Source organism: Lemur catta, chromosome 1 (genome assembly GCF_020740605.2).
Source record: "Lemur catta isolate mLemCat1 chromosome 1, mLemCat1.pri, whole genome shotgun sequence".
Taxonomy (NCBI): Eukaryota; Metazoa; Chordata; class Mammalia; order Primates; family Lemuridae; genus Lemur; species Lemur catta.
The window spans coordinates 121293703-121321231 of record NC_059128.1 but is presented as its reverse complement, the minus strand read 5'-3'; the positions used below and the strand labels follow the sequence as shown (position 1 = coordinate 121321231).

At 40.7% G+C, this 27529-nt stretch overlaps 2 long non-coding RNA genes across 3 annotated transcripts in view; both read right to left on the bottom strand.

Moving 5' to 3' along the window:
* The window catches only part of LOC123639841, a 64814-nt gene that overhangs the window by 16645 nt on the left and 20640 nt on the right, over positions 1-27529 (bottom strand). For both annotated transcript variants that reach the window (XR_006735816.1, XR_006735817.1), the window contains exons 2-5: positions 15466-15612; positions 15305-15376; positions 12163-12379; positions 11462-11485 (exon numbers count right to left, since the gene is read on the bottom strand). This is a non-coding gene — a long non-coding RNA (uncharacterized LOC123639841). The remainder of the gene's footprint in view (positions 1-11461; positions 11486-12162; positions 12380-15304; positions 15377-15465; positions 15613-27529) is intronic.
* LOC123639845 lies at positions 2921-8680 on the bottom strand. The gene is made up of 2 exons (XR_006735818.1): positions 8523-8680; positions 2921-3131 (listed from the first exon to the last, which is right to left on the bottom strand). It is a non-coding gene; the product is annotated as an uncharacterized LOC123639845 (long non-coding RNA).

Here is a 27529-nt window from a genome sequence, read left to right as displayed (position 1 = left end):
TCTGAAAATGAATAATAGTATCACTAAATCTTATACTGAGTAACTTCAATTCATTGGGAAAAAAAGTGGGAGAATCATATATTTTTGGAGATAAGATTTATTCTTCATAGTTGTAAAATAAGGTTTTAGATTTCTTTCTGATTCTGACATTTCCAAATCGCTGCATTATTCATTTGTTTTGACAAGGGGCACTAACTTTTATCTTAAAGAACTTTATTGCCACCAACGAAATACACTAGCAAAGCTACCTGTACTGTCCACAGTGTTCCAAGCCCTAGTCATATATTCTTCCCAGCACCTGGGAACAGAAAGGTCATAAGCCATTTATGTTTTGCATTTCTGATTAAAAAGTACAAAACAAAACACTTTCTCCCACTTCTTTTATCTTGTTCCCTACAGTACATAGAAGAATGACTAACTGTTCAATAAATATTTGTTGAATGAATTTAATCTCTATATAAATTTAGTTAGGAAACACATAAAGATGATTCCCAAGTGTCTAGTGTTTATGCTGAGATGGCAAATGAAATTGTTTTCTACTTTATTATTGGTTGAAAATGAAAAACATTTTTACAGACTTATTTCATACAACTTATTTATTTGAACTTTTTGTTACTTTTTAGAAGATTCAATCAAGTTTTTTAAAATTATATGATTCTGGCACTCTGGGAGGCCAAGCAAGACAAGGAGGATCGCTTGAGGCCAGGAATTTGAGACCAGAATGGGCCTGGGCAACATAGCAAGAACTTGTTTCTATAAAAAAAAAAAAAAAAAAAAAAAAGAATATATAATTTTGGGCCAGGTGCAGTGGCTCACCCTGGGAGGCCAAGACTTGAGGCCAGAAAGATTGCTTGAGGCCAGGAGTTTGGAACCAGCCTGAGTAACATGGCAAGACCCTGTCTTTACAAAAAATAAGAAAAATTAGCTGGTAGTGGTGGCACACACCTATAGTCCTGGCTACTTAGCAGGCTGAGGCAAGAGGATTGCTTGAGCCAAGAAGTTCAGGGTAACAGTGAACTATGATCATGGTCCTGGCACTCTATCACTCTATCATAGCCAACAGAGCCAGACTCTGTATTTAAAAATATATATATATCTATGTGTGTGTGTATATATATATACATCTGTATATATATATACACACACACATATGTATGTATATATACATTTTTTATGAATATTCTAGTAGATATATATGAGATTATGAATATCTATCAATAGTCATACCAGAAAAATTTCTTTTTTTTTATATTTATCTTGCCTTTTTCCCTTTTAACTTCACCAAAAAGAGCCCATCTCTAGAACTCTATCATTCAGTGTAGAGAAATGAAATATTTGCTCTTTGACAAATCTAATCCTTCAAATATTTCTCCATTTAGAATAATGCTATTTCTTGGTTTTAAAAAGATTTTTAAAAAGTTATATTAAGGAAAATAGCTGCTTTAACAAATCTTTTCTTAAAAATAATGAATTAAATGGTATTTTCTAAAAAAGATTGGCTTCTTTTAAAACTGTTTACTATTTGTGTGAAAGTTATAGTAAGAGTTTTCCCACTATGCTTTACTGTTCATAGAGATTTCCAGAAAAATAATATTATCCTTTTCAAAAAAGCTTGGTTCTTATTAATAGTTACTACATAGGGGACTACTTTGAACTCACTCTACTAGCTATCATTTCTCTTAAGGCTTCTCTGGATTGGTCTCTTTCCATTTTGAGAGACTCTTTTATCCTCTTTAGCTCATCTTTTTCTTTAGCTACAATTCTTATTTCTTTAAGGTTTTCATGAAGTTTCTAGTCAAGCAGAAGTTACCCATTTCCACACTTTGCATAGATAAATTTTGGTTCTCAAACTGCTTCTTCAATTGTTCCATTTCATTCATTTTTTTTATGAATTTTATTGACATCCTCTTTCACTTTAAGAAGTTGGAGCTCTTTTTTCTGAAGTTCTCAGATCTTGAGATAATTATAAAATAAGTTAGGGTACAAATAGAATTCCTTCAAGGAAGGAAAAATAGTGTCTATTTGTTTTATATGTACATATATATCTGTGTCTATATCTTCTCTCATTCTACAAATAATTTTGGGCACAGTTACTTCCAAAAGAATAAAACAGCACATACCTTTTTCTGTAATTCATCTTTTGATTTATCTAAATCCTTTTGATTATTTGTAATTAGCGCTGACATTTATGAAACTTTTTCTCTGAATTTATCAATAGTTTCTTGGTGTCCTTTTGAACGCATAAAAGCAATTTTTAGTTCCTATTTTGTTTCCAGATCACAGAGAAAAAGAGGAGAAATAAAGAAAAAGAGAGAGATAAAGGCGAGACAAAGCAAAGAGGAGTAACACAGCACAGCGGTTACAAGGACAGGCGTAGGAGGCGGATCTCTGTGGCCCAACCATTAGTTTGATAACTGGTTGTTGGGGCTAAAGAGCAGCACCTGCTTTCAAAGAATTTATAGGATTACTAAATAAAATAATGTTCCTGAAGTTCTTCACCATGATGTTTGCCATATAGTAAGGACTCAAATTCTTGCCATTTTTATTTCTTTTAGAAAGGTGGAAAGAAAGAACAGCCATGGATTTACAGAATCATATTCACTAGGCTGTAAGATTTGTACTGGCCTCTAAAAGTATATCAATGCTGCCCCTTTACCTCATTACTCTCTTGGCTGCTACCAAGAAAAAAGAGGGAAAGACTAAGGGTGGGCCATTTGAGGACTAGAGGAATGGCTACTACATGGATTATGTTATTAAGTATACTATTAAATACACTTTGAAAATAAATATTTTTTCATCCAGTAGCATAAGAACAAATTAAAAGATGAACTATGTTCATTTTTCCTCCTAACGAGTTGAGTGAAATGTTTCAGTGTCTCTTGCTGCTAGTTTAAAATAAATGACATCAAAATATTTAAGGTACTATTACAATGCTTTTTATTTCAAAACAAAGGTTAAGTGCTTAAAAGTGTGTTTACTTCTTTCTTCAGCATTTCTACTTTAGGGGATAAAGATTTCAATTCTGAGAGCAAATTAACTTCTTTCTGCAAAGTCTCATTTTCTTCAACTTATTTTTCCAGTTCTCTTTGGAGATCAGTATTCTTTCTTTCCAGTTCATGAATTGGTTGCATCTGTAAGAGCACATGAACAAGCAATAGAGCAAACCAATAGTGAAGAAAGAAAAAAAAAAAGAAAGAAAGAAAGAAAAGAAAAGAAAAGGAAAGAAAAACAAGAAAAAAGAAAAGAAAAAAAGAAAGAAAAAAACCTCACCAAAACACAAAAACAAAAACAAACAAACAAAAAAAGATAGCATTCAGAATCAGCCAACACAATTAGAAGAGACTGAAAGATCAACTGTTCAAACTACTATAACAGAGCACTTCATTATATAAAAATGTAAGAAATAATCTCCAAAACCCCATAAAACAAGCAAATAAGAAAAAAAATTTCAGCATGACCCCAAAAGTTATCTGTTAATAAAGTTACAATAATGCCAATATCAAATTAGTATGCACCACTTCCAGGAGGTAGTAAAGTGGTAATCAAACTTTTAAAAAATACACTTTTAATAGATTTTTGTTTTCAGTAAGTTAAGCATAGAAACATATTAATGCTATAAAGATGATTTTTCTTCCCATAAATTATCCATATGGCTCCACACTGACATAATTTGTAACGAGTTCTTATTTGGAAACCAGGTTTGGACTAGGGTCATTTAATGTAGTCCCTTTACAATATTATTACTGTTCATCAAAGCTATAGAGGTATGGGATTATCATTATTACCTTGCTGATTTATTCTATAGGAAATATTGGAAAGATGATGCTATTGCTTTATATTGTTCAACTGTGTAGAATTATAAAGGTACAAGTATTTCTGTTAAAGTTGCCTTTCTATCAAAATATCTGTAGCATTAAATATTTGAGTACAAAATATTTTGTGTTGAAAGCAAGTAAACCACAGCTTACCAAGGATAAACATATTTTCCCTTAGAAATATTTAATCTTCTCAGATGAGCACTTACAGAGTGAAAGCAAATTCTAACAGTATGTAAGAGATTTAAGAAAATAGTGTCCTTTTTAAATAATATTTTCTGGATGTTTAATTCAGTCCTGACTGGTTTTAGATTTCAGACTAGTAATAATGTTGAAATTCCTATTTTAGGTCAGTGCTGTCCAATAGCAAGATAATGTGAGTCATATATGTAATTCAAAATTTTCCAGCAGACACATTAAAAAACCATAAATGAAATATTTTACATTCTTTTTCCCATACTTAAGTCAATTTAAACAGGTCCCATTCCAAGTGCTTAATTGCCACCTATGGTTAGCGGTTACCCTATTGTACAGCACAGTCTCAGACATTTGTACTAGTTACAATTTAAAGTGGCTTCCATCTTTGACCTTTTCTTTCCTATTTCTACTATCTGCATAAGAAAATCACATTTACCAATAAAGAAGGACCAAATAATAGTAACTTTTGAAAACATTTAGGAAATAACAATTTAGAAAGAAAAACTCGCCCACTTCTCATTGGAAATAGCACCTCATCTTAAGTTTGGTTCTTATATACAGAAAATATTAACTTTTGTGAAGATAAAAGTGTAGTCTCCCAATGACATGTTGCTTAAGTTGCTGAGCAAAGAGAAAGTGTGTGAAAACCAAAAACGATTTAAACATATGATCGTATCAAGAGTTAACCCATTGCTACATAAGAAAATATTGCAGATTGCATCTATAATTTTCAGCAGGTGAAATGATATATTTAATTTAAATCTCGAAGTTGTGAAAATTATAAAATTAAATAAACCAGATTGGAATAGGTAAATGGTTAAGATTTTTCTTGTTCCTCAGCATGATGACACTTGACCCTTTTTATTCTTCCCTCTAAAATTTACTAGTTAAGCATCCTACATTACTATATTCCCCCTTGAAAATTACCCACACCTTTGATAATTTTTGACAAAACCCTTAGTAAAACCAGGAAAATGACCACGTGTCCTACTGCCATAATTTGACTTCCCCAAAATGCAGGTTTTGGAACATATTTTGTTGCTTACACATAGACTTATAGTTTTACTAACACAGAATAGATCCTGCAAGACTGTTTTTGAACAGGGTAAGTCTCTATTACATAATCTTTTAGGTAACCTTAAATTTTGTGTCCATTTAAAAATGATGGGAGTAGGATTAATTTCCTCTTCAACTGGGGTTAAAATGGAAGCAAGGTGGGAATGTAAAATAAATTATATACCCTGTGGTATTTTGTAATCCCTCAGTGTGCTGACTCAATTCAATGAGCTTCAGTTTTCATTATCAACTAGATATATTAATGATGTGAGAAAAAAATTAGATAAATTGTTGCCATAGTTATGCCCATAGTTTTATGTAGTATTATTATTACCAATAAGAAATATGCAAAAATTAGATGAAATTTTGGAGTCAGAAGGGACCTTAGTGAGCACCTGTTCTCTATTCTCAACGGTGGAGAAATACAGGAAACTATGAGAGATTCAATGACTTGCTCGAGGCCTTGCCAATAATTCTTAATGGGTCTGGATCTGCAGTGAGTTTATAAGTAGCAAAACTAGGGCTTTAATCCTGGCAGCTTTGCTCTAGAGACCATGCTCTTAACCATGATACTAGACCAACTCCCTCAATAAAACCCAATTTTATGGATTGAAATCCAACATTCTTTTCATGACATTTTTCACTTTATTAATATGTACATTCTAAAACAAGTTAAATGGAACCCTGTGGAGAACTTATAGACTTTTACTTCTCTGAATATCATACCTGTGAAATGTAGCACTAACTTTAATTTATAGGAAGAATGGAAATAATAGCTTTGGCACGTAATTCTTTTTTTCTTTAAAAAGAAAAAGAGGGTGGGAAAGTAAGCAATGATACTGAGGAAAAGGGAGAATGTCCTTTTGGGCAAGCCATAAAGAAATCAAAAAAGTAGGTGCAAATTAACTCATATTTTAACTATGCCAAAGCATTGGAGAACATCTTTGTGATCTTGGATTAGGCAGAAATATCTTAAATAAGACACCAAAAGCACAAATGCACAAATGCAGAAACTGATGAACTGGACTTTGTCGAAATCAACCAGTTCTCCTCCTCAGAAGACACTGAATAGAATGAAAAGACCAGCCACAGTCTGGAAGAAAAATTAATTGCAAAGCACCATAAAGAGCTGGTATCCATCATATAGAAATACCTCTCAAAGCTCAATAATAAGAAAATACCCTAATTGAAAAATAGGCAAAAAATTTGGACACATCACCAAAGATACAGAAATGGCAAAGCAGCACATAAAAAGATGCTTGAGACAGTCAGCTGTTATGGAAATGCTAATGAAAACCACAATGAGATACCACTTCACACCCACTAGAATGGCTAAAATTTAAAAATACCAACCTGAACTCTCCTATGGGTCTGGTGACAATGTAAAAATGGTCCAGCCACTTTGGATAACACTTGGGCATTTTCTTGTGATATTATGCACACCCACACATGCACATACGCATGCACACACACATACACACACGTACACACACAGTGGTTTCCGTCCATGGTTGCTGGCTCATAACTCCCATAGCCCCTGTTATTGTAAACAGACTCTTTTTTGACCTTCTCCTACCAGCCCTTTCACCTGCCAGACCTGGTCGTACCCCACACCCTGGAGGAAGGAAGCTACACAGAGAGGCCAAGAAGAATCTGAACAGGACTGGCTGAGTTTAGATCATACCCTTTTCTGTCCAATCACGTTTTGACATGGTTCACCATGCCTCAGTCCTGCCTATGCAATGAAGCCTCCATAAGGCTCCCAAAAGGACAAGTTTGCAGGGCTTCCAGAGAGCTGAACATGTGCAGGTTCCAGGAAGGTAGTCAGCCCAGAGAAGGCTTGCAAGCTCTGCACCCCTTGCCACATACCACACCTTACACATGTCTTCACCTGTATCCTTTGTATTCTTTTGGTTGTGTGTGTGTGTGTGTGTGTGTGTGTGTGTGTGTGTGTGTGTCACCTTTTTGAAACAAGGTCTTGCTCTGTCACCCAGGCTGGAGTGCAGTGGCACAATAATAGCTCACTGGAACCTCAAACTCCTGGGCTAAAGCAATTCTTCCACCTCAGCCTCCTGAGCTGGGACTACAGGTGCACACCACCACACCTGGGTAATTTTTTATTTTATTTTATTTTATTTATTTTATTTTATTTTATTTTATTTTATTTTTTTCTCAGAAAGAAACATTTAATAGGGACTTATGAGCAGAAGCATCTCTCTGGCAGCTGGTGGAGAGATGGTGGCTCCTCACATTTGCCCTCCAGAAAGTATTTTTATGTAACAGACTTTTTGGTAATACATGTGCAGCTGGTCATATCTCAAACCCTCTTGCAAACTTGTGACCACTGGGGAAGTTAGATGAGCATCTTTATGAGGTGTTATGTATGTTACAGGCACTGTTTCTTGACCTTGCTGCAGGAGCACCGGCGTGTGTATGCATCAAACACCAGTCATCATGGAGATTTTGCTTCAAGATGGGGTCAATCTTGTCATGCAAAAGGCTGTTTTCCTACAAAGATGCAGGAAGATTCAACCCTAAGATTGTTTCTGCAGTGCCTGGAAGAGTGCCTGGGACACGGTAGGTTCTTAATATTTGCTGCAAGTTGAATATCAAACCTTTCACTAAAGGGGGAGAAATTTAGGAATGTGGGTTCTAGTGAAGACAGAACAGTAGAGTTTTGTCATGGTCATCTCCATACTTGGTATTATTTGGTATTCATTTAATGTGCTTTCAATAAACAAGCCTGTGTACAGAGCTTCAGAGTGAAATACTACCAGACCTGAGCTCTATTTTTGTGTGAACTCTGTGAGAGCAAGATAGGGGTTTTATTTATTTCTGTATCCTAGAAAATAATACAGATGCTCATAACACAGGCTCATAAATGCTGATTGTGAATTTTGCTAAAGGTTTCTATTCAGAACCTTTGCATTTACTGCTTTTTGAAAGAGAGGGAGGGAGGAAGGGAAAGAGGGAGAGAGAATAACTTGGGGAAAGGTGTTATGTTTTTAAACCTCGACTCTATTTCATCAGCTCTCCCTTTTAACAACAAACGTTGACTTTAGCAGTCTCAATTTTCTATGAACTGACCTTACCTCACATCTTCTCTGGGACCTGCCTTCTCTCCCTTTTGGTAAAAATGTCTGAAACAATTGTGAAAGAATGGATGGAACGTGTGCTGCCCACCCTACCAAAAAAGCTATGATCTGACAACAGCTTAGGACTCTCTGAACTGGATTTTACTTTCTGAGGGATTGGGGGCCTTGTCCTTGGCAGGAAAGTTGGTGGTGTGAAGACAAAATGTACCACACAATTAAGGAGGTGATTTCATGCAAGGTAGCGCAATGGGGAAGATTCTCATTCAGGAGGAATGTCTCAAAGAAATGAAGAGGGACTGGGGTTTTGCAGAGGCAGGTAAACAAGAGAGTCTTGAGGAAGGGTGAAGACTGGTCTTACCTCTGATAGGCAGGGTGGTCCTTTGTTAGCTGGAACCCAAAACGTTAGGGAGGTTTCTCAACTGTGGCTGCTTCCTGGGAGCACAGGGCTCAGATAAAGTTCAATATTGTCGGTGGACTCTGGAGCTCATTTGTGTTTGAATCCTGGTTCCATTATATTAGCTGTGTGACCTTAGGCAAATTAATTAACCTCTCTGTGTCTCGGTTTCTTCATACATAAAATGGGAATAATAATAGTACTTACCTCATAGGGATGTATTAAGGATTAAATGAGACGAAGTATACAAAGTGCCTGGCACTGTATAAACATTCGGCAAATGTTATTCCCATTCTTAAGTATTCTGAATAGGACAGTGCTATGGTCCAGATATTTGCATCCCCCGCCCATATTCATATGTTGAAATCCTAACACCCAAGGTGATGGTGTTAGGAGATGGAGATTTTAGAGGTGATAAAGTCATGAGGCCAGAGCTTTCATGATTGGGATTAGTGCCCTTATAAAGGGACCTCAGAGAGCTCGCTAGCCCCTTCTACTGTGTGAGGGCACCGAGAGCAGGTTTCATGTATGAACCAGAAAATGGGCCCTTATGGGGCTCAGAAAATGATACTGCAAAATGTGGCACTCTGACATGGTGAACTAAAGAAATAGACTTAAGGACTCCTGACCTTCCCCTACTGCCCTCTCTCAATCCTCTGTCTCTCCCAAAGCACAGGATGACGTTGTTCTCGGAAGTTCCCTTATCTACCTGGAAACTCGACTCACCAAAGAGGAACACAACTGCCTTCAATACCCTCCTTGCAATTTCACTAACCAGAGAAGATTAAGACTCCTATCAAAGAAACAGAGACTGAAAGTTAAATGCCACATCTAGAGCCCAGATAAACTTTGTCCCAGCTAATGTCTGTTCTCAGGTCTCATTCAATTTCCAAATAAAATTATTTTACTAACCATTGTCTGAGCATTGGGACAGTTCATTCACCCTAAAAATCTTTTACGACCCTTCAAAATGGCCACATTTCTCCCTTTCCCCTATGAAAAAAGATATATAAGCTTCTGGACCTTATTGGATTATTGGGAAATCATTCGCCTGTGAGTCCCTCATGCTTATGTATGTTAAATAAATTTATATGCCTTTTTCTCCTATGAATCTGCCTATTGTCAGTTCATTTTCAGCAAACCTTTAGAGAGCAAAGAAGAAGCTGTCCCTTGGTCCCTATACCCTCACCAGACACTGAATCTGCTGGTACATTGATCTTGGACTTCCCAGCCTCTAAAATTATGAGAAATAAATTTCCATTATTAATACAATACCCAGCTTGTGGTATTTTGTTACAGTAGCCCAAAGAGAGTAAGACAGACTGCAATCAGGCTTATAAGGAGGAGTAAAACTTGCTGGCATTCTCATGTTAAACTTTATAAAAGGCAAGAGGCCTTACTCAGGTAAGACCAATTGTTCACAAGAAGAAGACTAATGTACAAAATGAAATGACTTAGAAACTTTCTTTTAAAATGCTAAATTATAAAGTCTCTTAAATAATAGACAAAATCTTTATGTGTGAATGTTTTTTTTTACATACAATGGACCACTGGAATTTATTTAAATACATGGTTTAAAATGATCTTCATCATTATTTCATTTTGGAGAATGTTAGTCCTTGAAAGATGTCTTGTGCCTGATTTAAGTAGGAAAATTATGGCGGGGTGTGGTGGCTCACACCTGTAATCTTAGCACTTTGGGATGCTGAGGCAGGAGTATCGTTTGAGACCAGCCTGAGCAAGAGCAAGCCCCTGTCTCTACAAAAAATAGAAAAAATTAGCTGGGCATGGTGGCATGAACCTGTAGTCCCAGCTACGTGGGAATCTGATGCAGGAGGATTGCTTGAGCTCAGGAGTTTGAGGTTGCAGTGAGCTATGATGATGCCACTGCACTCTATCCCAGGAGAGTAAGCAAGACCCTGTCTAAAATTAAAAAAGAAGAAAAGAAAGTAAAAGTAAATTAAGATAAATTTCATTTTAGGGGAATATTTTTAAAAATATAATTCCAAAATATCTATCCTTGTGAAGGTAAAAATTACGGGGAGTAGCCTCCACTACATGCCAGGGACATACAGTACTCTCCATATTTTACCTCTTTTATTTAATTTTTATTTATTTATTTTTAAAGATGAGATCTGGCTCTATTGCCCAGGCTGGAGTGAAGTGGTGTGATCACAGCTCACTGCAGCCTTGAGCTCCTGGGCTCAAGTGAACCTCTGACCTCAGCCTCCAAAATATCGGGAAGAATAGGCATGAGGCACTGCAACTGGCTGTATTTTACCTCCTTTATAATAACCCTGGGACATAGGGATTATTATCGCTATTTTGCATTTGAAGAAAAACTGGAAAAATCTCAAAGAGATTAATTAACTTTCCCAAGATCATGAAGGTAGTAATTAAGCACAAATATGGATTCCCAGTTAAGGGCTCAACAGAGATCAACTCATTAAGGGAAAAGAAGGTGGTTTTCATTTTCACATTCCACCTTATGACCACATCCTGCTGTTACAAGCTGGTCTGGGAATTTCCAGATCTGTAGATCACTGAAATTCATTGACTAGTTCTATTTAGAGTCCCTATTTCAGAAATCCTCTGTATTATAGCCTTAATATTTACTGGGAGCTTGACTACATGCTAGGCTTTGTTCTAAGCACTTTACATGTGATAACCATTCTAGTCCTCACAAAATCCAATGAGGTGAATGCTATTATCATTCTCATTTTAACAGATGAGGCCACTAAGGCACAGAGAGGTTGGATAACTTTCCCAAGTTTGCACAGCTAGGGAACAGTAGAGCTAGGATTCAGTCCAGGCAATCTGGTGCTAATGGTATGCTCTTTCCACTCTTTTGTACGCTCTGACACCAAAACAAAGTGAAATATCAGTTTGAATTTTATACATACCTGAAGTGATTTTGTTACTGAAAGCTTGGCAGTTGTCCACAAGGCCAAATCAGAAGAACAAGGACAAATGGTTTGGGGAGGAAAGAAAGAGACATTTTATTACTTTGCCAGCAAAGGAGGAGGATGCAGACTCCTCTCTGAAATGCCATTGTCCTCCTAATAAGCAGAAATACAGAGCTTTTAAAGGACGGGTTCTCAGTTTCAAGCAATGGCTGTTCAACTATAGTGGATGATTGTGATCATCTCTGCTATAGACAATCCCCTGACCTCCACCCAGGACCTCCCTTACCAGGTCCAGGCTGAGCCATCTCCTTTAGCACAAATAGCAAAAGACTTACCCTGCCTCTCCTGATCACTGACCTGAGGCAGGGATGCAGGTTTTAGTTCTTTAAAAGTAGTAGAGGATGTTTTAAAGAGACAGAAAATATTCTTGCCATTTTTTCAGGCCATTGCCTCTGTTACATATTCCCCCAGTCAATTTTACTCTTCTATATCTATGGGAGGAGAGGCAATGTAGTCATTGGGCTACTTCCTGCTGATTTGGGGCGATGTCTCAGATGGAAGGTTTATACTTATGTAAGTCACTACAAAGCTTTGACCGTATATTTATAACAGGAGATTACCAGCCTCCCCTCCCCAAGAAAAAAGCTATAAGCAACAACTACAACAGTAAAGATTGACAAATCAACATGGACTGTCACCTTGTACACAACGTCTGATACAGGGCTGGGCTAGAAAGAGACACCATGGGACCTCTGAGTGCAGAGCTATTCCTTGCACTCTGTAGATGATCTGATGTCTGTAAATTCAGAAATCATACACAGCACTGAACAAGGTTTAGGATGACAAATACAAACACAGATCAACAGAAGAGGCAATAGCTCGGGGAAATCCTCACTAAGGAGTTGTCTCTCCATCCTACAGACAGAAAAAATAATCAAAGAAAGATTAGCAAAAATATTAACATTTTCATTTTCCCTTCCTTACACAGTTACTTTACATTGCCTAAAGGCTGGCCCTGCACTGGGGCTTGGTTCTCTCCTTCCATGGGACACCTCTTGACTCTGGTATGGTGGACCCAGGGTTTCATGTCTCCCAAGTTCAAGGAGGTGTGAGCCGTTGGAGTCACTTCATAGGGTCTCTTCCACTTCTTTGTTTCCAGCTGCGGTGGAACCTGAGAGAGGCAGACTCAGGCATAGTGGTTAGTACCTGACCCTCTCATTTGACACATTGCTTTACCCCGTTTTCTACTCATGGTTCTATTACCCCACTTCCCTCAGGGTGTTGGGAAGGGTCTCTCATAAACGGTTTCTTAGGGGCTTAACTTAAGCCTGCTTCTGAGGGATATCCTCATTCAGAGGGGATGAATAGCAATACCCTGTTCTACTTTTCTGCATTGATTTTAGAATGTGACTTTGTTTACTTAGCGGGGAGGGGAGCCTGTGAACACCCTGACGATCTGCAGGAGAAAAGGCTCCTTAGGTTCCCACTGAGCCTCCACTCGAAGTTCATGGGCAGCCAGCCCTGGCTGTGCAGACCGCAGGGGGCAACACTGCCATGGAGTAGTTGCCTTGTGAGATGTCTAGGGCTCCTGGGTCCTGTCAACAATGGGGCTGTCTGAGCCTCGTCTGTCCCCATGGGTTTCCAGGTCCCTTCCTTCTTGGCCTCATTTCTGTGGCTCCGCAGCTGCTGTGGTGCTTGTTGACACCCTCCTTGTTGGAGAAGGGGCTGTTGAACTGTCCCCACAGCTGCCACCACTGCCTGTCCACAGTGTCCGTCACCAGCACACGTTCAAGTTCCGCAGCTGGCCCATGGCTGCCTCACTGCCATGTGACCCCTTCCCCACCACCCTCTGCCTGGTTCGCTGAGTAGGGCGAGGTTGGGGCTGGGCTTGGGGCTGGGCTTGGGGCTGCAGTTGAGGAAGGAGCCTCCAGACTGCTTCTGTCCACACGGCTTGGCACCAACTGAATCCCCACTTTCAATTTTCCTCCAGGGCTCTTGTGGGTATATTTGGAGGCAGGGGTCCTGGCCCCCTCCTTTGCCATCTGAGTCCTGGACTTAAAAAACTTTTTCTCTCCTGGGGGCTTCTTACTACCTGGAGGCCTTTGTAACTTCTGGGCAATGCTCTTTTTAATGTCATTTCTTTTTACAAAATGCATACTAAATCCTAGCACTCTGGGAGGCCGAGGTGGGCGGATTGTTTGAGCTCAGGAGTTCGAGACCAGCCTGAGCAAGAGGGAGACCCCGTCTCTACTAAAAATAGAAAAAGAAATTATACGGATAGCTAAAAACATATGTATATATATACATATATAGAAAAAATTAGCTGGGCATGGTGGCGCATGCCTGTAGTCCCAGCTACTCTGGAGGCTGAGGCAATAGGATTGCTCGAGCCCAGGAGTTTGAGGTTGCTGTGAGCGAGGCTGACGCCACGGCACTCACTCTAGCCCGGGCAACAGAGTAAGACTCTGTCTCAAAAAAAAAAAAAAAGCATACTAACTGTACATAATCTGTCCACTTCTGATTGCAGAATGTACCGTTGCCAAACTGAGTTTTCTGCCTGTTCTTAGAGGAAGAGACCATTCCTGTCCTCAGTCACGACTGAAGAGTTCAGTAGGGACCTGCCCGTCCGCACCGTGGCCCTGGGCTCCCGCAGGTGGACCTCAGGCTGTCCGTCCTCCTCTGGCACAGCAAGGGGCTGTCGCTGTCCCAGGATCAGGCACGGGCGCGGGTGCCACCCACACAGGAAGCGCAGACAGCTCTGGGATCGTGATCCCCTGAGCCCGCCTTCATCACGGGGGCCACTGGGCACTGGCGGCGGCATGTAAATAAGAAGAAATTTTATTTCTCAAGTCGCCTGCTCCTGTTCTAGGAAAACACCAAAGGCAGATAGGAATTCTGTGGGCACAATACACGGGTGCGAGCACGTGTGCCCGGCAGGGGTGGAGGCGGTCAGGCGGCAGGTGCTTCTCCATCCACCTACTGCGTTTCCTCCACCAGCTGGCGGCCTAGGCACCACGGCCACTCTCCTGGCCCCATCTTGGGGAGTCTGTGTGCCTCCCCAGCCCACGCTGTTGCACAAGGGCCTGAGGGTCCCTAATCTCCCTCCCCACATGGCGGCAGACCAGGTCCACTGGTTCCCCCTTCCCCTGGGGAAATTCAACTGTTTAAACTACTAACTTCATCTCAGGCCCTTAAGATCACATGAGGACATGAAACATCCAACTTCGGATAAATCAGACATTTCCTACTCAATAACCCAACATGTATGGGATCTTGTCCCATTTACCTGACTTTTGACAAAATAGTTTCAGTTCTAAGACAGTACAATTTAAGGTTGCATTTTAATAGCCACTTTTCTCCACACTCCAGCACATACATTGGATTACGATAAAACCATTTTCTTTAGACATACGTTTGCAGCTATAAGTTAACTATCCAGCCAAAATTTTTTCTCAAGGGACTTTTAGATGGAACTTTCCTATGTTGCAACAAAACTTCACAAACAAACGCAAGCAATACAAGAAATCCCCAGTACAAAAATGCCACTGCCGAACAAATGGGAACCACACATGAGAACAAAATTCTCAAGTGAGAGTCAGCATCTCCTAAACCAAAGGGGACAAAGGAGAGCCAAAATCTCCCAGACAAGAGAACCAACGTCTCCCAACCCCTGCTGGTTCCTTGGGAACTGCAAATGAGCTCAAACCAAACCAGGTCCCCAAGCCCCAGTAAACGGCTACATTTCCACCCACAAATGGTGCCTCAAAACCAACTGGGAGGTCTGACCCCCACAAAAATGGGTGGAAACAAGGTCTTGGCATCCTGCAGGACTTTACTTACAAATGGCTGTGGCTATCCTGATGCTTCCCAAATCTGTTGCTTTCTCCTCAAATCAGTTCAGGTTGGTTGGGGCTGGAACCATCCAGAAAGAAAGAGATGGGGCGGGGCTCCTCAGAGCTAATCATGCCCCAGCACATGCTAGGAACCCCTTTCTTTCTTACCTGAAAAGGCGATGCTCCCATTCATGGTGTGACCTGGAGCTGCTCCCTGCTTCTTCCAGCAGTCTCAGGGTGCCATTCTACAGGAAGCTACGACTCAAATCAGGGACACCAAATCTGTTACCAAAAGCTCGGTGCTTGTCCACAGGGCTGAATCAGAAGAACAAGGACAAGTGATTTGAGAAGGAAGGAAAGAGACATTCTATTACTTTGCCAGCAAAGGAGGAAGATGGAGACTCCTGTCTGAAATTCCATCGTCCTCCTAATAAGCAGAAATACAGAGCTTTTAAAGGATGAGTCCTCAGCCTCAGGCAATTACTGTTCAACTATAGCGGATGATTCTGATCTTCCCATCTCATCTCCCCTGAAGACAATCCCCTGGGTAATTTTTTTAAAAAAATATTTTAGAGATGGAGTCTTGCTATGTTGCCCAGGGTGATCATGAACTCCTGGCCTCAAGCTATCTTCCCACCTCAGCCTCTGAAGTAGCTGGGATCACAGGTGCGAGCCACCCTGCCCAGCTCAATCTGTGTCCTTTGGAATATCCTTCATGATAAACTAGTAAACGTGATTCTCTGAGTTCTGGGAGCCCCTCTAGGAAATTAATTGAGCCCAAAGAGGGGATTCATGGGAACCCCAACTTGAAAGCAGTCAGTTAGAAGTTCTGGAGGCTCAGACTTGTGACTGGTGTCTAGGAGTCTGTGCATGTGCTGGGGGCAGTCATGGGGACTAAGCCTTCAACCTGTGGGATCTGACGCTATCTGCAGGTACACAGTGTCAGAACTGAACGGGAGGACACCGACCTGGTGTCTGCCACTTGTTGGTGGGGAAACCCCATTTCCCACATTGGTCACAGATGTACTCTGTGTTGCCTGGTGTCTTTGTTGAGTGAGAGAATAGGAACCATGGTTTGAGTTTTGCTATGAGCCAGCAATCCCACTCTTGGGAGAAATGAAAACACGCCCACATGGAAAGACACACAGGAATGTTTACAGAGCTTTGATCATAATCACCAAAACGGGAAACCAACCAAATGCCTTTCAGTTGGTGAAGAGATGAGCACACCGTGGTCCACCCATTCGATGGAATATGACTCAGCCACAAGCAGGAACCGACAACTGTTCCATGCAATGAAATGGAGGTACCCGAAATGCACTCTGCTGAGTGTTAGGAGACACATGCAAGAGGCCAGGTACAGTGTGACACTACTGATATGACCTTTTGGAAAAGGCAAAACTGCAGATTCAGAAAGGGGACTTGGGAGTGACCTGTTCTGTATCTTGATTGTGGAGGTGGTTCTGTGACTGTTTGTGTTTGTCAAAACCTGCATAACCCTACGTTGAAATGGGTGAAACTCTATATATTACAGTTTGAGTTAAGAAAATGAAAAAGAGAGAGAGAGAGAGAGAGAGAGAGAGAAAAGCTCTTTTAAGATCTAAGATATTGCAGGGTACACAGAACACATTGGGGCGCTATAACCAAGTTCTCACAGTGACATTAAAATCAGGCGAATAGAGGACTGTGGCCCTTCGCTGAAAACCACTCCAAGAAGACCATCATTCTATGTTACATCCTTTCTCCTCAAGCCGGACCTTAAGTCAGTATTAAGAACCTGCCAGAGCCGGCCTGGTGGCTCATGCCTATAATCCTACCACTCTGAGAGGCTGAGGTGGGAGGATTGCTCCAGGTCAGGAGTTCGAGACCAGTTGAGCAAGAAGAAGACCCCATGTCTACTAAAAATAGAAAGAAATTATATGGACAACTAAAAATAAATACAGAAAAAATTAGCTGGGCATGGTGGCACATGCTTGTAGTCCCAGTTACTCAGGAGGCTGAGGCAGTAAGATCGCTTGAGCCCAGGAGTTTGAGGTTGCTGTGAGCTAGGCTGACACCATGGCACCCTAGCCCGGGCAACAGAGCCAGACTCTGTCTCCAAAATAAAAAAGAAAAGAAAAAAAAAGATGCTTTTGCCACAAAGGTGCCGTTTTAGTAAAGTAACAGCGTAAGTATCTACAATAGCAAAGACTAAGAGCTTTCATGCATTTTAAAGTAAATGCATACATTGCCTCTAAACATAACAGAGGAAAAGGGAAGTACCCTGCTGTTATTCTCAGACACGTACTCAGAAGGAAAATGTTTCTTGTCAAAAAAAAATGTAACTGAGAGGGATAGGAAGAGATGGATGTGTTAAAAGCTACAAAATTACAGCTAAGTAAGAGGAATAAATTCTACTGTTCTATACCACTAGGATGACAACAGTTAGTAATAATGTATTATATAGTTTCAAACAGCTAGGGAGGAGGATATTGAATATTCCCAACACAAAGAAATGACAAATTTTTGAGGGATGGATATGCTATTTACCCTGATCTGATCACTATACATCATATGTATCAAAACATCACTGTGTACCCTATGAATGTGTACAATTATTATGTATCAATCTTTTTTAAAGTAAAGAAAAATGTGAGTGAGTCTCTGCAAGTGGTGACTTGGTCATATATCAAAGTTTCAGCTACCTGGTCTTTGTATTGCTGAGGGAAAAGCCACAATTCCACAGAAGGCTGCTTTCCCATGCCGGGGAGCTGCCAGGAGGAGAAGCTTTGAGAAGAGGGCGAGAAGGAGGTGCTAATAATGTGTCACAGGGGACAGTCCCAGCTCTGTGTGAGCTGGGGGCAATCTCACAAATTGGAAAAAAGACTCTCTTCTACATGTGGGCTTTGTCACCATATGGGCGGAAGCACCGTCTTCCCAGCTTTGCAGACAGACAGTCTCAGATCACAGACAGATGCAGTGCTGGCTTGGCTCAGCCCGGGGTAAGCTACTTCACACCACAGCAATTTCTCTGGCTGCTGAATGGAAGCCTCCCTGGTCCCACCTACTTGGCCTGTGGTGACAATTAAATGAGCAAATGCTCTTTGCATGTTTAGCACAGAACCTGGGTGACAATAAACTTAGGGGCTGCCACTATTAATAGATTGTAGTGTTATTAATAGGAACGTGCCCTGTTAACTTCACCTGTTACCTGTTATGCTTTGATACCTGTGGGGCTTTAGTGCACATGCCTTTCCCTTGCTCTGAGTGCCTGTTAATTACCTTCCTGCCTGTTCTAATTGTCCAAACAAAAGACCCCTTTGTACCTGCACCTTCTTAGCAGGAAAGAGAAGAGCTCTTGCTCCAGGCAAGCTTTCCTCTTCTCCGGGCCGGGCTGAGACCAGCTCTGAGCAAGGGGCCGGTGACTCCCTGCCCCAGGCCTCCACATCTCTAGAAGTGACAGTGCTCATTAGCATAGCAACCTCACTGGAAAGGATGATGTGGTTCACCTTAACGTTTCCCCACCAGGTTTATAAATTTCCTCCCAAGGACTTTAATTTCTTGATAGCTTTAAAAGACATTTGAACAAAATAGTGTCACAAATAGAAAACACCCCCCCCCCAAAAAAAGTCATACAGACAGAGCCTAGGAGCTTCCTGTACCATTCTAAGAAGTCTGGGTGGTGTTGACAGGGAGTAGACCCCTACAGGGTGTTATTGCTCAGGTTTGTGGTATGATTACATTGGCCACAAAAGCAGCCATAGGTTGCAGGCAAGGAGGTGTGGAAGGTCAGGGTGTGGCAGAGGGCCCCAGCGAGACATGGCTTCTGAGGGCCCCAGCTGAAGGCAGGACAACAGGCTAAGAGTGACGTGTCACTGAGAGATGCTGCGGAAGGAGACCCACAAGGGGATGACACCTGGACGGCTGTGAGCAGTGTGAGGCGTCCAGTCGGAGTGACCATCAGGCTGTTTGTACCAGGCTGGGGTGATGGCAGACGAGGCCAGTGCCTGCGTGGCAAAGTGTGGGCTCTGCGTGAAGCGAACCTGGACTGCAAGACGCTCCAGTAGGGCTGCCCCGCAGGCAGCTGGGAGCTGAATAGGAGCCACTCCAAATCCTGCTTGGAAGAAGGAAGAGCATAAATAACTAAAGAAAAAAAAAAAACTCTACAAACTAAAATTATGGTTAAAAAAAAAAAGAAAAAGAAATGGACTTCTGCGAGAAGCCAGCATTGGGGACGATGTGACGTCATCAGCTTAGAGGTGATCACTGAAGACGCAGAGGAGCTGCAGGCGGGGGAGGCTGAGGAGGAGCCTGCGCAGGGACGGAGGCTCCTGGTCAGGCCCACCCGGGAAGCAGCTCCGGGCACCGGGGGCTGCGCCAAGGTGAGAACTGCGAGTGTGCTACCCACGCAGGAGATGGAAAGGGACGCACACATGGCATCCTGCAGCCACTGGAAGGAAGCCAGAGTTTTTGCTTTGAATTTTCCAGATAAGAAACTGCAGCTCCCAGTGCAGAAATTAACCCACATTGCCCCAAATCACACTTTTTATCAATGAGACTCACCACAGTAGCCTATAACAGATGCGGATTCTCTCCTTGTTTGCCACATAATAAAACACCCATACAGCTACTGTAATTTAGCAAAGCCTGCCACTGGCACAGAGATAGTCCAACGGATGGGTAAGAGAGACTGGAGCCCAGAAGTAGATTTAAGAGACATCAAGGACTTAACATACACCCGAGGTGATGTCTCCATTTAGGGAGAAAAGAACTGTTTTAATAATAAATGGTGCTGATATAATTAGCTCTTCATCTGAAAGAAAAAGTAACTAAACTTATACCTCATGCTATACACAGAAATAAGTCCCAAAGGATTCAAAACTTAAATATGAAAAATAAACTACAAGTCATAAAATTATTTTTAACCAAAGAGAACTTCTGTATAAGTGCACAATCTGGGTGCTCTGCCTGTGCCAGATGGGAGACCTGGAGGCCACAAAGGAAAAACCAGACATATTTGGCAAAAAAAAGTATGTTACCTAAGATAATAGAAATAAATCTACTGGGAAAATATTTTTAACATTTAGAATGGAAAAAGGATTGGTATGCACAATATTTAAAGAATTTCTACAAATTCATGACAAAAAGAAAAACTCAGTAAGAAAATGGTAAAAAGATATAAATAGGCTTCCCACAGAAGAAATCCAAAAGGTCAGTAAACATAGGAAAGAATGCTTAACTTCACTGACAGAGAGAAAAATGTGAAATAAAGAAATACGTGAATGGATTGAATTCTCCACTCAAGAGACATAGACTGGCCCAATGGATAAAAAATTACAAGCCAAGTATCTACTGTCTTCAGGAAACTCACCTAACCTGCAAGGATATATTTAGACTGAAAATAAAAGGGTAGAAATCGATATTTCAAGCAGATGCAAGCCAAAAGAAAGCTGGTGTGCCAGTTTTAATCTCCAATAACTTAGTTTTTAAATAAACAAAAGTAATGAAACACAAAGATGGTTACTATACACTGGTGAAGGGTACAATTCAACAAGAAGACATAACTATACTTAATATATATGCACCCAACTTAGGTGCACCCAGATTCATAAAGCAAACCCTACTTGATCTGAATCAAATGATAGATAACAACACTTTAATAGTCGGAGACTTTAACATGCCGCTGACAGTACAAGACAGATGCTCCAAACAAAAAATAAACAAAGAAATAATGCACTTAAATAGAATGCTAGAACAAATGGGCCTGACTGACATCTACAGGACATTCTACCCAAAATCCACTGAATATACTTTCTTCTCATCAGCTCATGGGACATTCTGCAAGATAGACCATATCCTAGGACATAAAGCATGTCATAAAAAATTTAAAAAAATAGAAATTATACCATGCATCTTCTCAGATGACAGTGGAATAAAAGTAATAATGAACTCTAACATAAATTCTCATTCCTACTTAAAGTCCTGGAAGCTAAACAACATTCTCCTGAACGACTATTTTATAAATGAGGAAATCAAGATGGAAATCAAAAGATTCTTTGAATTAAACAACAAAGGAGACAAACTTACCAAAATCTGTAGGACACAACTAAAGCAGTCCTGAGAGGAAAATTTATTTCCATAAATGCCTATATCAAAAAGACAGAAAACTTACAAATAGACAATCTAATGAATAGACTCAAAGAGCTGGAGAAGGAAGAACAGACCAAACCCAAATCCAGCAGTAGGAGAGAAATTATTAAGATCAAATCAGAACTAAATGAAAAAGACAACAAACAAACCATAAGGGAAATCAATAAAACAAAAAGTTGGTTCTTTGAAAAGATAAACAAAATAGACACAGCTCTGGCTAGACTAACCAAGAGCAGAAAAGAAAAATCTCTAATAAACTCCATCAGGAACATAAAGGAGAAATCACGACTGATGCCACAGAGATACACGCTATCATCTATGAATTCTACAAGAATCTTTACGTACATAAATTGGAAAATGTGGAGGAAATGGACAAATTTTTATAAACACACAGCCTTCGCAAGCTCAACTAGGAAGAAATAGAATTCCTGAATAGACCAATATCTAGATCTGAAATCAAAACAGCCATAAAAGACCTTCCCAAAGAGAAAAGCCCTGGACCAGATGGGTTCACACCTGAATTTTACCATACCTACAAAGAAGAACTGGTGCAAATCCTACATAAACTATTCTCCAGTATCAAAAAGGACAGAATTCTCCCCAACACATTTTACCAAGCCAACATAATTTTGATACCAAGACCAGGAAAGGACGCAACAAAAAAAGAAAACTACAGACCAATATCCCTTATGAATATAGATTCAAAAATTCTCAATAAAATCCTAGCAAATCGAATCCAAGTGCTTATTGAAAAATAATCCATCACGAACAAGTGGGCTTCATCCCAGAGATGCAGGGATGGTTTAACATACGCAAATCTATAAATGTAATTCACCACATAAATAGAAGCAAAAATAAAAATCATATGATCCTCTCAATAGATGCAGAAAAAGCATTTGACAAAATTCAACTCCCTTTTATGTTAAGAACACTTAACAAAATAGGCATAGACGGGGCCTATCTAAAAATGATACAAGCCATATGTGACAAACCCACAGCCAACATCATACTGAATGGGGAAAAACTGAAAGCATTCCCACTTCAAACTGGAACCAGACAAAGCTGCCCACTGTCCCCATTACTTCTCAACATAGTATTGGAAGTCTTTGTGAGAGCTATCAGGCAAGAGAGCAGATTCAAGGGAGTCCAGATAGAGAAAGAAGAGATCAAACTCTCACTCTTTGCTGATGATATGATGTTATATCTAGAAAACCCTAAGGGTTCAACCAAGAGACTCCCGGAATTGATCAATGAATTCAGTAAAGTCTCAGGATACAAAATCAATACACACAAATCAGAGGCATTCATATATGCCAATAACAGTCAAACGGACAATCATTAAAGACTCAATACCCCTCAAAATAGCTACAAAGAAAATAAAATACCTAGGAATATATTTAACTAAAGAGGTAAAGGACCTCTAAAGGGAGAACTACGAAACACTGAGGAAGGAAATCGCAGAACATGTAAATAGGTGGAAAACCATACCATGCTCATGGATCGGAAGAATCAACATTGTTAATGTGTCTATACTGCCTGAAGTTATCTACAGATTCAATGCAATCCCTATTAAATTACCAACATCATTTTTCACAGATATAGAAAAAATAATTTTACGCTTTGTATGGAACCAGAGAAGACCCCATTTAGCAAAAGCAATTTTAAGCAACAAAAACAAAATGGGAGGTATTAATTTGCCAGACTTCAAACTATACTACAAGGCTGTGATTATTAAAACTGCTGGGTATTGGCACAAGTGCAGGGACACAGACCAGTGGAACAGAACAGAAAATCCAAATATAAAACCATCCTCATATAGCCACCTAATCTTTGACAAAGCAGACAAAAACATACTCTGGGGACAAGAATCTTTATTCAATAAATGGTGCTGGGAAAATTGGATAGCCACATGTAGAAGACTGAAACAGGACCCACAGCTTTCACCTCTCACAAAAATCAAATCACGGTGGATAATAGACTTAAACCTTAGTTGTGAAACTATTAGAATTCTAGAAGAGAATGTAGAAAAGACTCTTACAGACATTGGCCTAGGCAAGAAATTTATGAAGAAGACCACTAAGGCAATCACAGCAACAACAAAAATAAATGAATGGGACCTGATTAAATTAAAAAGCTTGTGCACAGCCAAAGAAACAGTCATGAGAGTAAACAGACAACCTACAGAATGGGAAAAAATTTTCGCATACTACACATCAGATAAAGGTCTGATAACAAGAATCTATTTAGAACTCAGGAAAATCAGCAAGAAAAAATCAAACAACCCTATCAAAAAGTGGGCAAAGGACATAAATAGAAATTTTTTAAAAGAAGATATAAAAATGGCTAACAAACATATGAAAAAATGTTCAACATCTCTAATCATCAGGGAAATGCAAATCAAAACCAAAATGCGATATCACTTAACTCCAGTGAGAATGGCCTTTATCGAAAAGTCCCAAAAAGATACATGTTGGTGTGGATGTGGAGAGACAGGAACACTCATACACTGCTGGTGGGACTGTAATCTAGTGCAACCTCTATGGGAAAAAAAAAAGGAGATAACTTAAACAGATTCAAGTAGACCTACCATTCGATCCAGCAATCCCATTATTGGGCATATACCCAGAAGAACAAAAGTCATTCTGTGAAAAAGACACCTGCACCGGAATGTTTACAGCAGCACAATTCACAATTTCAAAGATGTGGAAACAACCCAAATGCCCATCAATTCATGAATGGATTAGCAAAATGTGGTATATCTATACCATGGGATATTACTCAGCTATATGAAGTAACGGTGATATGGCATCTCTTTGGTTCTCTTGGAGAGAGTTGGAACCCATTCTATTAAGTGAAGTATCCCAAGAATGGAAAATTAAGCACCACATGTACTCACCAACAAACTGGTTTCCCTGATCATCACCTAAGTGCACATTTGGGAATAACACTAATTGGGTATCGGACAGAGGTGGGGGCTTGGGGGAAGGGATGGGTGTATACCTACTTGATGAGTGTGATGCGCAGTGTCTGGGGAATGGACACGCTTGAAGTTCTGACTGGTGGGGATGTGGGCAGGGGATGGGTACATACGTATGTGATGAGTGTGATGAGCACTGTCTAGGGAATGGACATGCTTGAAGCTCAGACTCGGGGGGATCGGGGGGCATGGGCAATATATATAACCTGAACTTTTGTACCCCTATAATGAGCTAAAATAAAAAAAGTTAAAAAAAATAATACAAGTTTATGCTGCTCAAAAAAAAAAAAAAAAGGAAGAAATACATGACACTGTCCCTTAGTATGTAATTGACAAACATTTTAAAAAGAGAGAAAAGAATTAAATACCTAATGCTTTCATGAAGGCAAGAAATAAGCAGTGGTGGAGATTGCTAGGGAAAGTGGGAATTGTCCCAATTTAGGAAAGCAATGCAGCAATATTTGTTTTAAAATTACATATATCCTTTTACAGAACTATCCTGTTTTATGAATCTATTCTACAAAAATAAAAGCACATACAAGTACATACACAAGGATGCTAACTACAGTATTGTTTATAATATCAAACAAACAAGCAGACACACATTAGAAACAATCCCAATGCCCATAACTGGAGGGAGGGTTTTATTAGCTGTGTCCGTCTATACCATGAAACAGAATATGGCTATTAAAGGGAACAAGGTAGCATGATAGCACATCTATTGACCCAGAGAGATCTCCATGCCATAGTGATACGAGAGAAAGCAATTTGTAGAGTAATTTATACAGCATGATTCCATTTCTAAATGGAATCCTCTAAAAATCCACTGTGTGATTTTGTTTACATATTTGCATATCTTTGTCTGAGGATTGATGGATAGACATAAGTCTGTTTGACCTTGGCTACTTGGAGAGAAGAGGATACAGACTGCAGATGAGAGATCTGTGACAACTTATATGGGCTTATGTTGTAGTGCTGTGCCATTTGTATAACTTTAAAATTTATAAAGAAAGTATTTTTTAAAAGGAGAGAATTTTTCAAATGTAACCCAGATTCCCACGCCCTCATTCATTTGAGCATATGGGAACAAAGACTGTAAATCTGGATTCTTTTTTTTTTTTTTTTTGAGACAGAGTCTCACTCTGTTGCCTGGGCTAGATTGCCGTGGCATCAGCCTATCTCACAGCAACCTCAAACTCCTGGGCTCAAGCAATCCTCCTGCCTCAGCCTCCCGAGTCACTGGGACTACAGGCATGTGCCACCATGCCTGGCTAATTTTTTCTATATAATTTTAGTTGTCCATATAATTTCTTTCTATTTTTAGTAGAGATGTGGTCTCACTCTTGCTCAGGCTGGTCTCCAACTCCTGAGCTCAAATGATCCAGCTGCCTCAGCCTCCCAGAGTGCTAGGATTACAGGCGTGAGCCACCACCACGACTGACCTGGAAATCTGAATTGTAATGAGCCGGCCCAGCGATCCTTGGCATGGTGGCTGTGGCCTATAACTTGGGAAGGGCTGCAGTGCCAGTGTCCTGAGGGAGAGCAAGAGGACCTGGAAGCCCAGAAAGTTCCATGTAAGGTTTTATAGCGGAGCTGATGGAAGAGACAGGAGGTAGGCAAGAGAGTTAATGGGCAAAACACAGGAGGAGGGAAGAAGGAAGGCTTCAGTCTGCGAGTGTGGGGAATCTCTTCCTCTAAGTCTATAAAGAAGTTACCAAGAGGAGTACGCAAGAAGAGTCAGAGAAATTTCTAAGGGCAGGAGAGGAAATTCATGAGTTTTAGAGAAGAGTGAGGAACATGGAAAGTGTCGGAGCAGAAAGGGTGGGTAGTGGCACCGGCAGTGAGGAAGGCTGGAAACTCCAGGTAACAGACGGAGTGGCTGTGCTCAGACACGGGGTGCGGTGGAGCGAACCGACACCAGCTTGCCACGCCCTCCTCCTCCCAAGGAAGGCGAGCATGGCGGGCGGTGGCGTGAGGCTGGAATGGGTTGTTCCTCTGTTCCCTCAGCCATGACATGACATAAAGGCAGAGACAAGATTAAAATTAAGGTTGTGGTTTGTGATGTACAGTTATCATGAGTATAAAATTGGGTTGGATCACAGTTGGGAAGCTTGGGAAATAACACTCATCATTTATTAAGTGCCAGATGCTGTACAAATAACCTTTCAACAACTTCTTGGGGGTAGACATTATTGTACCCATTTCCAAATAAGAAAACCAAGATTTGGAGAATTGGAGAGACTCCCACAATTCCACGTCTGTTCAGACAGTGGCAGCTCCCAGAGTGGGACATACATCTTTCCCTTACTAAGGCTCAGGTTCCTCCCACTGCCTCTCTAAAAGGACAGACCCAGAGCCCCAGGACCAGGGAAGAGGAACCCAGCAGAGACCATAGCCTTTTGTTTTCCAGAGTGAATAAACATACTGGCATCAGCCTCTTAGGCTGAGCCTGTGGGACTCCGGATAGTAGCTTTGTTGATAACTCACCCTCCCCACTGATATGTCACAGTCCTGCTGGGTAACACAACATAGAACAGTTGTCAGGGTGGCAGCCAGGCTTCCTGCCAGAGCCCAAGACATGGCCGGCAGCTACATGGCTGGCCAAGAAAAATGGCTCAGCCCTCCCTGCTCAGCCCTCCTCCTTCTTTCTACATGGATCGTGTCTCCTTTTTCTGTCACTGTCCTTGGGCTGTGCTTAGAGTGGCAGACAGAATGGTGCTGACCTCAGGCCACCTGCACAGAGCTGTGTGCAGAGCCAGCAGCATGAGGGCACTTGCTAAAGAAAGGGGGCTTGTCCTGGAGGGCTGGGTGAGGATCCAAACCTCTCATTAAGGAACGATTTTGGGTGGAGAGAGCAGGCGGGAAGGGTGTTGATCTGTTATTTGAAAATCCACTGAGAGCCTGCTGCTGTGCTGGAATTCCCAGGTGCAGGGACATGGAACAATGGAGACAGTTCACTGTGGAATCCCTCGTTTCCTTTATTCTTGCATCTCCACATTGGAACAGCGTCTGGCACACGTAGGCTCTTAGTAGACAACTGTTGAATGAATGAATGACGGACTTGATCCCAGCCTTTATGAACGTCAAATGCGTAATCACACAACTAATTCACTGCAGTGGTGATAA